The 10,274-nt window shown below is 49.6% G+C and overlaps 1 protein-coding gene across 2 annotated transcripts in view; it reads left to right on the top strand.

Moving 5' to 3' along the window:
• The first annotated feature begins 7,435 nt into the window (after positions 1-7,435).
• The window catches only part of MTIF2 (mitochondrial translational initiation factor 2), a 30,185-nt gene continuing 27,346 nt past the window's right edge, over positions 7,436-10,274 (top strand). The window contains exon 1 of one of the 2 annotated variants that reach the window (XM_074949463.1): positions 7,436-7,569. The gene's annotated coding sequence lies outside the window, so the exon portion shown is untranslated. The remainder of the gene's footprint in view (positions 7,570-10,274) is intronic. The other variant, XM_074949462.1, reaches the window with a different exon arrangement.

Raw genomic sequence — 10,274 nt, 5'->3', positions numbered from 1 at the left:
ACGGAAGACGCGGACCCACCAGTAGGCCGCAGCATCCTGCTTCCCTGTCCCTTTACCTTCCCCCATGAGGGCCCTTGTGGCCCGGAGGATTTGAAAAAAATCCCCCCATCGCTGGAGAGCAAGCTGTACCTTGTTGCGGGAGCCATGGACATCCTCTAAAAACTTCCGCAGCTCTCCTCGCAGCTCATGTGGGGGTGGGGTTATGGTTTCCCGGTTGTTCCCCGGCGGGGCCCTTGGTGCAGCCCCGTGGTCCACTAAAACGGACAAGCAGGGTGTGGACCCCCGACGGGGTGCCTGATGGGCTGGAGCTTCTAGGCCTGCCTCAAGCTCTGGGGCGATAGGGGGCGGTGGAGGGAAGACAGCAGCTCCTAATGGGTCGGGGCAGGAGAACACAAAGGCCGCTCGATGGTGGTCATCAGTTGGGAAGGGGAAGGAGACAGCCCTGGTGGCGGCAAAAACATTGCAGGAGGTAAATTGGATAGGGGTTGGGGCAGGGGCAGGGGCAGAGGCGAGGTTCTGGGTTTCGGGAGGCAAGCAGCTGGATGGTGGCGCCTCCCAATCAGACTCGAGGGTTAAGGGGGTGGGGAGGGAGCTCTCAGTGATACCGGGCACAGGCTCTATGGTGGATTTAGCGGCTACAGCATCAGGAGGTGGATTAACTTCTGTTGGGCCCCCGCCCGGGAAGGAAATCAATTGCTCCGCACCAACGGGGGGTGCCCCTGGCGACTCGTGTCCCGGCTGCATGGTGCCGGCTGTCACCTGAGCAGGCTCGGTGGTCGTCAGTGGGGTGCCATCAGCGGCCGGGTCGATGGAGGAGTCCAGGGGCTCCTCGGAGGTGGGAGCAGAAGCAGCAGTTAGGGGGAGGGAGCATGGGGAAAAGAGGGGTGGAGTGAGGTCGCCCAAATCGAGGTTTGCTGGCAAAAGGTGGTCCTCCCCCTGGGCGACCAGGGTCAGATCTAGGGCCTCGATCTCCTCAAACACGGAGGAAAGGACACTTTCCGTCGCCCCGGGGTTCTCCCTGCTGGCACCCGCCATGGTTGCCTCGGGGTTCACAGGGGCTTCGGGTAGTGTCAGGACAGAAGGGGCTTCCTTGAAGGTCTCGGAGGAGAGGGTCTCCGTGGAGGGGAGACACTACCATCCGGTGCTACCACGTCTTTCCCGGCTGACACCGGTGGATGGGATACACTCGTGGGCAAAGCGGAAGGTTCGGCATCGGTGCCCCCCTTCTGGTCTTCCGGGGGGCCTCCGCCTCGGGTAGATGAGGCGGAGCTCGAGCCTTCTGCTTGCCTCGCTTCCCCTGGACTAGGACCCAGCCCTTTATGGCATCATCTGGGGGCTGGTTAGCAGGGGTCATGTCAGGGGGTAAAGGCGATGGCTCAGGGACTTGCGGGGGGGGACAGTGGGGCGGCATAAGGGAGGGAGGATTCTCCCTGGGGCAGGCTCTCTCCCATGACTGGTGGTATCTCTGCCACACCCTCCTCCATAGGCCCCGCCGGATTGTCAGCAGCGAGGGCGGGGCTCTCCCGCTCATCTGGGCGTTGTAGGGGAGGTGCCCCTTGGGCCTGAGCGGGAGAAGTGGTGGTCCGAAGAGGAGCGGGGGCGGGTTCGGGTATTGGGCAGCCAGGGGCATCGGCAATGATGGGGCCGATGTCCCCGGGTCTCGGGGATCCCAGATGCCCCTCCTTGCCAGGCTAAGGGGCAGTCCCTCCGGACATGCCCTGATGCCCGGCAGAGGTAGCACCGGGCTTCCCCCGTGGAGAAATACACCCGGTAACGGGCCCCCTGGTGGGGATCTAGGAAGGACCCCTCGAGCGCCTCTCCATCATGCACCGCCGACGGCAGTAGAAGCTGTACTTGCTGGCGGAAGGAAAAGATGTGACGGAGGGTGGGGTCCTTGCAGCCCAACGGGAGAGGGCTGATGACAGAAACAGGTTTCCCCAGGGTGGAAAGGGCGGGTAACAGGGCAGCATTGGGGAGAAAAGGAGGGACAGAGGTCAGGACCAGGCGGACGCCCAGGTCCTCTAGTGGCTCTAGGACAACAAACACCCCACCACCACCACCACCAGGCCCCTCTCCACCGCCTCCTGGGTGGCAGCCTCCGATGCTAAGAAGAAGACGACCTTCCCATACATTTTGGAGGCCGCCACAATGGCTGAGAGCCCCACTACCCTCGCCAACGCCCGCACGTAGGTCCCACGTGGGGCGAGGCGGGCACCAGGAGGCATCGGACACCGTGCTTCACTTGTCATGGTGGGGAAGGGGCCCCGGCTGCTGTTGATGGTGGCGGAGGCGGTGGGTGGGAGAGATGACGAGGCGGCAGGCGGGGGGGCTGCCGCCGCCCGGGCATACATCGTGGGGGGTGAGAGAGGGACACCCGCAGAGCTGGTGGAGGGGGCAGTGGGGAGGGACGCCGTGGTCGGTGGCGGGGCCGCAGCAGTGGGGGTGGCCCCTGCCACGGAGGGCCTGGTGGTTTTAGCTGGGACCTTCCCCTTCTTCTTGCCCTGGCCTTTCCTGCCAGCTGGAGGGGCTCCCCTAGAGTCTGGGGAGGTGGTGGGCATGGCAGCGGCGGAGGTCACCCTGGTGCCCTCCATTGCCGATGCCCCAGCGGGGGCAATGGCAGGTGGTTAACAGGAGTTGGGGTCAGGTAAAAAGGGACAGGCTGTGGGATGGGCAGTTTGGGGTGGGGCTGGCACATGAACCACCGTACGTTTGTCCAGACAGTCCTGTTTGGTTGGCTGGTGCTCTGGACTTAGCTGCTCGCCGATGGAATCAGGGCGAGCAGCTAAGTCCAGAGGCAGATATTAAACAGCCAGCAATGACGGTGGAGGAGGCAGTTGTGAAGATGGTAGTGTGGGGGTTGGGAGGACACAGATGGATCGGGGGGCAGCTCCGTGCCACATCCCCTATGTCCCTACAAACACAGTCACGACACAGTCAAGGCCTCCCCCCACACGAGAGCACAGTTCAAAAGTTACTCAGTCTTGGGCCCCCTCCACAGCGATTTGTAAGTTCCCCGGGCAGTGTTCCTCTGGTAGATGGCTGTTTCTCTTTCTCTTTGTTCCGGACTTTGTCCGCAGCTGCAAAATTCCAGGGATGCCAGAGCAGATGATAAAAATTCCTCTCGGCCAAATACGGGTCCACAAACAAACAGCAAGCGGCTGGGTCTGGGGGCTGGGTCCCTCCATTCCCCCCCCTCTGGGGAGCGGGTCAGCAGGCCCCCAGAGTAGAGGCCTGGGTTCCCCCCATCCCTCTATTCCCCCCCCCCCCAACTCCCTACTTGATACTGGAGGAGTTGTCCTGGACTGTGGGTTCCACCAGAGGGGAAGGTCTCTGGCCTGTTCCCCAATCCGCTAGGTGGATCAGCAGAGACTGCGGGGATTGTTCTTCTCCCTTTTCCCCATGCTAGCCAGTGATGAGGCTAACTGAGCGAATGGCAGATTTGAGCCACGAAAGTGGCCAAACTGAGGGCTGACGTGAATCTCCGAGATGAGGAAATCCGCCAATAAGCGCAAGACCCACCAAGGTAGAGGAGGAACTTTGTCACAATATATTCTTGATTAAATATGAATTTGTATACAATTAACAAAGAACAGATTTTTAAAAAGAAACCTAATTATATGACTAATTACCATAACTGTGTAAATGGGTAGTTAAATACTGTAAATGGGTAGTTAGACATTTAACTATCCATTTATATGTGCAGCTACAGTAATTTCACATGCTAATGTAGGCACACAATTGTACACACAGTTCTGTTCATGCAAGTGGGCTTCAACCCACTGAAAAAGTGGTCATTAGCTGATGAAGAATTAAGAGAAATTCAAAGTAAAGAAAAATTAGAACAAGTAAAATAGCATGCAATTAGACTGTGTACCTGCCTAATAAACTATAATAAGAAATATATAAATGTATTACTAAAAGTGCAACCAATAATAATTAAAACTTCTGATGAAAGAACAAAGCCAAGAATTAACTAGCATATAATTCAAGGGAAAGTGTTTATAAATGTCAATCCATTATACAGGCTTACAACATGTGAAATAATTCACCAGCTATTCCCACTTTGTTCTAGAATAGAATCATAGAATCATAGAATATCAGGGTTGGAAGGGACCCCAGAAGGTCATCTAGTCCAACCCCCTGCTCGAAGCAGGACCAATTCCCAGTTAAATCATCCCAGCCAGGGCTTTGTCAAGCCTGACCTTAAAAACCTCTAAGGAAGGAGATTCTACCACCTCCCTAGGTAACGCATTCCAGTGTTTCACCACCCTCTTAGTGAAAAAGTTTTTCCTAATATCCAATCTAAACCTCCCCCATTGCAACTTGAGACCATTACTCCTCGTTCTGTCATCTGCTACCATTGAGAACAGTCTAGAGCCAGGGAAACTATAATAAAGCCTTAATTTGAAACAGTATGTATCTGTGGTTACAAGACATGGACAAAATATGATCTAATGCTACTTAGAAGAACATTCTGACAGTACATGGAACTGTTTCCAGACATCACCAAAAAGAAGCTTAGTCACAAAACAGATTTGTAGGAAACTCTAGTGACTGTTTGATATTTTGTTAAAAGTCCTTCAAAAAGAAGGTTTCAGAGTAACAGCCATGTTAGTCTGTATTCGCAAAAAGAAAAGGAGTACTTGTGGCACCTTAGAGACTAACCAATTTATTTGAGCATAAGCTTTCGTGAGCTACAGCTCACTTCATCGGATCCAGAACATTCTGGTAAATCCAAAATTCTCTGAATTAATTTTTTCACAGACACCACCTCCACACCCTGTGCATCTGACATAGCAATCAAGTGATCTGATTTGGTATCCTGCAGTTGCAACATACATTGCAATTGTACATGTCCCTTTCTATTATAGGAACACAACTTAAATGTCACTTTCATGTATCTTCTTGTAATACTTTGCATTTATTGAGTGCCTTTTTATAAGGTTTTGTCCACAGTTGCTTAAGTTTCACAACAATCATATGAGATAGATAAGTATTATTATTTCCCCATTTTACAGATGGAGAAACTAGGGATGTAAAAGTTTAACTGGTTAACCAATAAGCATCAGTCTTATTGGTTTTGGTTAACAATTAAACTCTGCTGCTGGCCCCGCCCAGGGTCCTGGCTGCTGGCCTGCACCCAGGGATCCACTGCCGGCCCAGGCGCAGGGCAGGCAGTGGAGTCCTGGCTGCTAGGCCAGCAGCCGGGAGCCCGGATCCTGGGCAGCAGCAGCCGGGAGCCCCGAGTAACACATGGGGGTGCTGCAGCACCCCCACAGCCCTAGTTCCCTGCCTTAACGGTTAACCGTTTAACCGATAGAATTTTAATAGGTTACATGGTTACTATTTTTAAACCCTGTTTACATCCCTAGGAGAAACTGGGGCACAAAGAAGTTAAATACTTGATTCACAGCAGTTCTAGTGTTACAAACTATTTTCAACTGGACTAAGATGGGCAGACTCTCAAATGGCATAAATTATCATAGCTCCATTGACTTCAATTCAGTGCTTAATTTGTAATGAAAGAGATGCAGGGGCTCAAGCAATTATTTTACATTCATAACTGATGCAGCAAGTTGACAAATTAAACACTACTTCAATTAAACCATTGACTTCAATGATGCTATGACAATTTAAACCAGCTGAGGATCTTTCTGCCTGAGTGTAGACTAGAGGATTATGATTTGATTTATTTTAAATTCCCTTTGAGAGTCTTCACAGACACATGTGCCAAAAAGGGCATTATGCATTATAAATGTTCAAAAGGCACCTAGGAAATTCATCAGCAGATGGTGACGGCTAACATGTGAATGTGTTTCTAGTCATTACATAATGCAATGAAGGATGGCTATACCATGTAATCAAAACAGGCAGTTGCTTAGCACAGGAAGGTATTAGGGACAGCAAAACATGCAGTACTTGTTTACTGTGAAAGTGACAGTAAGGTGTTCATTTGCCAGTTTGCTTAAAGCATCAGGAGGCTGCCATTATATCCAATGCTGATATGTAAAATACAGAGTTTAAACACTTGTACACAAGTGTACAGCTATCTTACTTTCCACATCACAGCTACAATCTGAATCACCCTCCCAAGAAATTGCAAATTGCAATAACCTGCTGCAGGTCATACAGCAGGTCACTGTGAGTCCAGTATTCTCCCAAGAGCACCCCCAGGCTAAAGGATGCATTACATTATGTCATTTGGGATTATCTGTGGGTTTTTAGGCAATATTAATGGAAAGAAAGATTAAAGATTTTTCAAAGGCTATTAAAAGGTGGTAGCTTCCTCTTGGAATTTCTTCTAATCTATTACACTGATGTCATGTGTGTGCCAAATTTAGAAAGCATTTGATTTTAAAAAAATCTGTCCAGCCATTTTAAGGCGTTGGCTTATGATCATAAAATACTAAAACTAAAAATAGAATAAAGTATTTCCTGGTATGCAAGAGAGACCAACATTTAAATACTTAAATTACAGACATGAAGTTAAGACTGCTGAGAAATTAAGCAACTTGTACTTTTGACAAATATCCTGATACGCATTTTAAGCAAAAAGCTCTCTACAAGTGATCAGTGTTATTATTTATATTAAGTCTATATCATATGTAGTTTAGGACTGATTTGGTTCTCTTCTTGAAAGAAGGAAGGTGGCTGTGTTGGAACTTCCTACCCGTCTTCAAATGGAAGAGACTGCACTCGGGTGGCAGATAACTCAGGAACGTATTGAAACTATCTTCTCATTGATATAACCGATCCATTAGTATTGGCTCAATTTTGGCAGCTTTCATAGTATGGACATATTATTAGAATGGAAGACCAACAAATTCCGAAGTGTATTTACCAAGAAATGCTGCTACATAGACAGCGATCATACGGACACCAAAAGCTTCCGTGGCAGGGAGGATCTTCATTGGGAGCAAGATTTGGTACCTTATCTGTGTATTCCCCAGGGATCAGAATGGTTATACACTGCTGATACTTGCAGAGCTGCCAGCCCTAAGTGTTAACATTAATGAGTCACACTCCTGACATTATGAGATTGCCTTAAAAATCCTGAGATTTTAAAAATAAGAACTGTAGGGTTCTTTATATTTGACTTCCGGTTTTGTCGCCTCGAGCAGGAGGCCAGACATTTACTGCTTGTAACAATGAAACAGCCCAGCGGAGAGTCTCACCAGTCTGTGGGCTCCAGGCGCTAAGAACAATACCAAGCCCCAGAGACTCGCAGCAGAACACCCAGCGCTAGCACCAGAGCGGTTGGCTCAGGCCCTGCGCGGAGCCCAGCCTGGCGCGCTATTTTAGCTAACAGCTCAGCCACCGGTAGCGCGGACCCCGCTGTGCCGCCGCGTTACACAGACCAGCCCTGCCTCCCTCCAGCCCCCACTCCCAGGGCTCCGCGCGCGAACCCGACGGCCTGCAGCCTCCGCCCCGCCCTGCACGGGCCCCAGCGAACCCGCCAGCTCCGCTGTCAACGCCCTCTTCCCGCCTGTCCCTCTGTCCCGCCTGTCGACGGGTCACGTGTCCCGGCCCGCTCCGCTGCGTTTCCGGCTCGCTTGCGGCTCCTGGCAGGTAAGGCGACGCTGACCGCTAAGGCTTACCTGAGGGCGCGCGGTGTTTGAGGGGCACGGAGCTGGCCTCAGGGCTGGGCCCCTCTGGGGGCAGGGGCTGAGTAGTCACCGTCTCGCACCCGTCCCTCCCAGACAGCCCCGGCGCTAGGGGTGTTGAGAAAGGCCTCGGTGTGCGCCCCCCGCCACGGGGAACACGCCCTGCTCGCCGATTGCTCCCTGTTCAACCGAAGGGGCCTGACTCGGAGCAGCGCCGCTGGTTGAGCGGAGCTGGTGTCGCTTGAGGAGACCCCACTTCTCAGCCGGCTCCCGAGCCGTGTCGAGCTCTGGCTGAAAGCTGTCAGCTTGAACGCCAGGTGGGAACTAAGCGGCAGCTCGCGTGGCAGGCGGAGCACGGGTCTGAGGTTCTGAGGACAAGAAGCACCACCTCACAAGTGGGCTGCCACAGTCAGCACTAGTCTCCGTTTCCCTGTGTCTGCAATCAGTAATAGGCTGGGGAGAGTGTGCCTTGTGGTGGCCTGGTTTCAGAGTGACACAGATGTGATAAGAATAACAAGACTGACATTCAGAAAATCAGTTTGTTCTGATGACAGGCTCAAGATGAAAAAAGTGCTCTTGGCTACAGCTGTTATCTAGGCATCTAGAAGCAGCCTGTAATCTAATAAATTCCCAGATTGTGGACCTGTGTTACAAAAGACAACTCAACTGCACTCCATCATCAAGGGTGCCAGTGTAATGTTCACATGCTTTCATCCAGACTGCCTAGATACTACAGTGCTAGGGGCCATATAAGTACTTATGGTGTGTGTTAGGCAGCATATTAGATTAGATTATTATAATGGACCCTGCCAGCCTTAAAATCTAGATATAGATACCACAGTTTCTATCTTTGTCTAGTGAGGTTAGCCCCTCTTCCAAACCATAGTGTTATGGATGTGAGCAGCTGCTGTAGAAATGGGTATTGTCATCATAACAAAAACACTACAGCCCATGTCCCCTCTTACTAACATAATAGGTGGGATGATGATGTAGAACCCCATGTAAGGGCACCTTTGGGGTTCAAAGATAAAGGCGAGCCATTCTAAAAGCTACAAGTTGTCAACAGTTGCACATGATAAAGAATTGCAAAGGCAGACTGTGTAAAATTAGAATGGATGCTTAACCCTCATCTATTGCCAGGAGGAGACGATTGACCAATACAGCCAGTGCAGTTTCTGTCCAAAACTTAGACATGAAACTTTATTGCCAAGGGTAAAAAAAAATCACAGGTTTCTTCATATCTATGTATCCTTAGTTTTCAATAGATGTGCGATATATCAAGGGGGTTGGAGCTTATGACTTATGAGGAGAGGCTGAGGGAACTGGGCTTGTTTAGTCTGCAGAAGAGAAGAGTCAGGGGGGATTTGATAGCAGCCTTCAACTACTTGAAGGGCGGTTCCAAAGAGGATGGAGCCTATTTGTTCTCAATGGTGGCAGATGACAGAACAAGGTGCAATGGTATCAAGTTGCAGTGGGGGAGGTCTGGGTTGGATATTTGGAAACACTATTCCACTAGGAGGGTGGTATAGCACTGGAATGGGTTACCTAGAGAGGTGGTGGAATCTCCATCCTTAGAAGTTTTAAGGCCCGGCTTGATAAAGCCCTGGCTGGGATGATTTAGTTGGTGTTGGTCCTGCTTTGAATAGGTGGCTGGACTAGATGACCTGAGGTCTCTTCCAACCCTAATCTTCTATGATTTGTTCAGTAGCAAAAAACATTTTGCTGAACAATCCCACAGATTAGAATTAAGATTTTTGTTATATTTGGCAGGGTGGGTTTGATTTAAATCAAGTTTTGTTATAGTTTTTACTGCTACTTCTTGTAAGTATTCTGCTGTGTGTGCATTTCCTGATGTATCAATTGTTTCTGTAAGGAAGACATTCCCTTCTGTTGTCATATAAGCACATACAACTGAATTTAAAATGATGGTACCAGAGAGTAACTAACAACTATATTTTTTGCTCAAACATGAGAATTCAAGAATAGTCCAGAAGGAAGACAGACAGTCCTTAAGAAAGTAGCATGAAATAAAAAAGTTTACCAACCTGAAGATCCTGCATGTTCAGACATGTTCCTTTCATACTCTTCAATGCAGCTTCCACCTGAGAAGGAACACTTTTCATGATGTTGTTTCATTTGAGCAACTAGGCCTTGCATTTCTTTGTTGCACTGTTTGTATTTTGCATACCTGCCTGTCTTACCCACAGGCAGAGGAACTTCATTAAAATATTCCCAAACTGGGTCTCTTTTACGGCCTGCTGCCATGATAGGCTTTCCCTTATAGTGAGAGAATGGTATTGGTAGATCTCAAACCAATGAAGGCTACACTCAGAAAGACCTCAAGACTTCTGGAATATGCTGCTCAAACAGTTTCACTTTTGTTTCTATTGTCTGTCCCTCCCTTCTCACATTTATCTCCAGACTTCTTCTCCTTGTCCAGATCTATTCTGCCCCCAACAATCTTCTATTCGTTGAACTTTTTGAAACTCTCTTCATTTTTAGAGAGAGGTAAGGGATTGACTCTGTGTTTCACAAATTTGCAGAGAGACAAATTTGTTGAGGTCTCGGGGTTATTTCTCTGAGGGTTATTTCTCACCTCTATATATTTATTTATTTAAAAACATTTTTGCTGTTAACAAGCATGTTATCTCTGGAGACACAAATCCAGAG

The sequence above is a fragment of the Natator depressus genome, chromosome 3 (assembly GCF_965152275.1).
Source record: "Natator depressus isolate rNatDep1 chromosome 3, rNatDep2.hap1, whole genome shotgun sequence".
In the NCBI taxonomy this organism is placed as follows: domain Eukaryota; kingdom Metazoa; phylum Chordata; order Testudines; family Cheloniidae; genus Natator; species Natator depressus.
Note: the sequence above shows the minus strand (reverse complement) of the source record. Positions and strands in the feature narration are given on the sequence as shown.